Here is a 4,516-nt window from a genome sequence, read left to right as displayed (position 1 = left end):
GATAGCCAGGCTCAAAATTTCAAATACCTGACCACGTGCATACATGGTGATGACTTTGGGAAACAATTCCAATAATTCATGGTATGCCATCCTTATCTCCTGCTCATCCCATGCATGATATAACTCACGTGGCATATCCCTATTTGACCGGCCAAGTGAAAATATTACAGATGCCTCCTCAAGTTGAACCCCATCGAGTATATCATTGGTGAAATTAGACTTCTACATGATAAGATGAAATATAACTATAATCATGTTGGAGAAAAAGTCTATTTGTTGATGTAAAAATACTTTAACATAATCTCCAAGATAATCACTCTGATGGATAATATCTTGATAATAATTAAAGTGAAATAGATTAAAAATATTTGTAATTCACTTTTCATCCGATGGTTGGGAGCTATGCCCACCTAACGGCTGATGATGTAATTTTGGGTCCAAACAATAGTACACCAATGTGTTTTAAAATATAATCTTATTTAAAAAAAAAAAAAATCTTCTTAACATTACTCTTTAACAAATGTCTTAATGTTCCTACGTACATACTCTCAAAGCACTCAATTTGGCCTAATGATGATCTCTATATTTACCCCTCTAATTTGGCGATCGAGTCTCTCCATCTTTGCATGTGTGCGCGTATTTTATTATTAGCAGCAACTTGTCCCACATAGAATATGTCAGTTTGTTAAAAACACATTAATTAAGTTATCGTGATCTAATTAGCCGCAATGATAGATTAGAGAAAATATAATATGAGATTAGGTGGTGACAATTAGTTGAATACAATTCATCCGACATTCATATATATTCTTTGATAGAGTATGTTGACATAGCTGTTAAGTAGAAATCGTTACATACATATGTTAGCCCGATTTGAGTTCCCACTTCCCACTGGTCATACTTTTGCTTTGAATGGATAAAAAAAAAGAACCATCTGCACTAGTAAATTCCAAAGTCTAACTAGAATAAAACATGAACCCTCCTCCCACCTCATTGTTTGTGAAGGCCGTTCCCACAGAAAGACCAAACACACAAATTGTTTTTTAATCTTTTATTTATCTATGAGGCCTCTTTATCCATTTATTTTAAGTTATAGTGGAACTTAACTCCAGACTTTGAATTCAAAAGTGAATGTTCTTAGTCAACTAAATTATAGATTTGTCATTGTTTTTTAAAGGTATTTGTTTTATTTTAAAATGACAAAATTTTAAATTATTTTAATTCACAGGGAGAGGAAATCGAACATACGAATGCCACATGACATGATAGGCATGTTGATTCTTTGCCAATAATATTAAGATTTAATAGTATTCCTCTTCATTTATAAGGAAAAAGTAACTGACGTAGTGAGATATATAATAAGAGAAAATAGAAAGAAATTCCATCCAGAATCCACTAGGAAAATAGAGGGAAAACTCACGTTTATTGAATAATAGTTGAAAGATAAAAATTCCAACACCCAAGAGGTTTAAATATTATGTGTCCTAAACATAAATTCAAACTGTAGAAGGACATAACGTTCAAATAGGAAATAAAATGAACAGTTAACAAAGTACCGAAAGTATTCCTAAAACTTTACGTGTTGTTTGGGATGGTAAACGAAGGATTTGGCCAAAATTGCCCCTATATCACAAGCAAAGTTGCTAAGTATTGTTTCTCGTGTCATTCTCATTCAAAACGACATATTTTATGTCCCGGACGGTTTTTGAGATTTCGAAGATCCTGTGTGAAATTTATCAAAATGGCCTCTCCTTAAGAAAATTTTTCAAAAAAAAAAAAAAAGAACAATGTAATGATGCTAAAAAGTAATAACTTAAATCATTAAGACTGACTCTTGTAAGTTTGAATCAATAGGACTGAATCAGATTCAACACTTACATATTGCCAGTTTGATACTTAATTATTGCTAACGAATTATTTATCACATTGTATAGTATGAAACCTGATTATTTATTGGATAAATTGTTTTGGGTCAATGAGAACCGCAGATTAATTTATTGTGAAGGAAGTGACAAAGTCCATGCATGAACGATCTATTTAATGGGAGGGGAGGGAAGAAGAAACTAAAGTAAATCAAGGAAGAGATCATAAACACAAAACTGGAAAAATCATCGACAATAGTGTCAACACAGGAGGAGATGATGAGCACTACTACTGATGATGTGGAAGTAGTTGTATTCGATGCTTATTACAAGCCCAAGCTTCGTAGCTCATTCCTTGAAGCAACAATAAGAGCTCTTTTCAAGTGTTTCGGTGCTGAGAAGATAGAACAAGTTGCGGAGTGCCCAGGTAAAACTGCAGAAACTCCCGTTGCAGATACGCCAGTTTCCAATGATCCACCCGCAAATCCAGAAGCTGCTCCTACTCCTGTTGAAACAGACCCGGAGAGTTCGGTACGGTTCTCTCTCTCTCTCTCTCTCTCTCTGTGCTGTTGAAATAATGTTCTAATTAATTAATTATGTATTACACAGAAAGCTCCTATCCTTAAAAGTAGGCCAGGCCTATCTGACGGGTCTGGTGGTAAGATTAACTAGAGTCCCCAGGACCTAACGCAAATGGATTGACGAGCTGCAGAGCCTGCTACATGCAAATTAATCGTCCGCGCACGTATTGTAATACTGGAAAAATTATGTAGACAGTAGACACTGTTTATCTTTATTTCTATCAATTATAAATTTTCTTTCTGCATTTGGTTTGTTGGATTATGTAGTCCTTCTTTTCCGGTACTCTGACAAGGAGTGCATTAATAAGTTTGTACAAGGCATGATCATGCGATGTAGTACATATATAATGTAATGTGTTGATTTGTTTAGTTACAAAATAAAAGAATTTAAGGGAGGTTTGAGATTAAATTATCATTTTTTTATTTTAAATAGTAATTAAGGGTATTAATCAATTAGTATTTTGGATTAGATACCCATTTAATGAAATGTTGCACAAGAAACTAATATAAACGCAACTAAATCTCAATGTTAGTTATTTCGTTATCTTGTCACCCATACAATGGCAAAAGTATCCTCATCTAGTTTTTAGTTAGCACATCCTCCAATTTGTATGTTGCCCATTTTCATTCATATTTATATATTTGGGAGTTTGGATAAAAGCAGAAGAGGAGGGTGTTAGGTAGTTAACATCCAACACTCCGTTTCAATATCGATCCTTATAATTTATAGATTCAAATGTATAACTCCAATGCAGAGTCATAAATATTTATAAACCTCCAAACTCAAATAAGTTGTAAAATTTTCGTATGTGCACAACATAATGTGCAATTTAAAAAAAAAATTTTGTTTTTATTACATGTGAGGAAAACATATACATATCATGTTGAAAATTAACCGTGCATGGCACAGTCCAACAATACGTAAATCACAACTAAAATCTCAACTCTCAAGTTGCCCTATGTACTACCCCTTATAGTAAAGTAACACACCCACACCCACACCTTCTCCCCTCTTTCTGCCTCCCTCTTTTAAAGTATAAATTTTTTTTATATATGCAAGCATATATTTATATTGTGAAATTGAAAAAAAAATCTATTTACACACTTGCGTTCACATATAATAACAAAACATAAATAACCTCTATGTAGTTCTAAAAAATTATGGCGCCTCTTTTTCCAACGCTACATCTTGACATGCTCTCTAGTAGGATAACTAAAATTTGAATTGCTATTAACTACGACTATATACAAGTTTTATTCTATAAATGATATTTAACGACTATTAACGATAGCTATTCTTTTTGGACCATATAGATAAATCTCACAAATTAGTCTTGCGCGTAGAATCTGATGCTTTGGCTTACACCCAAGAACTAGGTTTCTTTTAGTACATAGAACGATATTAAAAAAATACTTAGATTAATTTAGAGGGATGAGAACTTGCCTGTAAGAGAGCTCGCTCTCACCAACTAACCTAAACCACATATTATATATTATATAAATGCACAATAATAGTGGAAAACATGGACATTTAAGCAGAGAGTTCAAACGCCAAGCCAAACGAAATTAGTGAAAACTTGGCAAATATATAACAATTTCTCTCTAGAGGCTAACTTTCAAATTTGAATTGAAGATTTTCTGTGATTGGAGATCAATATCCAAAAATAGTCCTGCACAACGCTTCTCTACTTAATGAACTGTAGTTGGTGCTAAAGGCCTCGTTCTCCAGCACTGGTTTTATATATCTCAATTCCAGTCAATGAATGCTCGAGAACCAGTCCCCTCTTTTCTCATGTTTACATATTCAAAACCTTCGTTGAAGTTTGATCCTCAATAATCCTTTAATATATGGAACAATCTATAGGCTGAAATGCATGTATTATGCAGTTGACAACTGCGCAGAAGACAAAATGAGAAAGTCGCCAGTTAATGTCATTCTTCTCCGGTCGACTTATTCCGAATTTTTTATATTTTTTATTATGTATTAACTACGTACCCACATGCACTTTTATATCCGAAAAAGAATACGCTGATTAATTTGGATTCGCACTGCCATTGGTCGTATACTTTGTT

At 33.4% G+C, this 4,516-nt stretch overlaps 1 long non-coding RNA gene across 1 annotated transcript; it reads left to right on the top strand.

Moving 5' to 3' along the window:
- Window positions 1-2,057: 2,057 nt before the first annotated feature.
- LOC103443902 (uncharacterized) lies at window positions 2,058-2,852 on the top strand. The gene is made up of 2 exons (XR_011580942.1): window positions 2,058-2,393; window positions 2,472-2,852. It is a non-coding gene; the product is annotated as an uncharacterized lncRNA (long non-coding RNA).
- Window positions 2,853-4,516: the final 1,664 nt, after the last annotated feature.

Source organism: Malus domestica, chromosome 05, assembly GCF_042453785.1.
Source record: "Malus domestica chromosome 05, GDT2T_hap1".
In the NCBI taxonomy this organism is placed as follows: Eukaryota; Viridiplantae; Streptophyta; class Magnoliopsida; order Rosales; family Rosaceae; genus Malus; species Malus domestica.
This window is presented reverse-complemented; position numbering and strand designations above follow the sequence as displayed.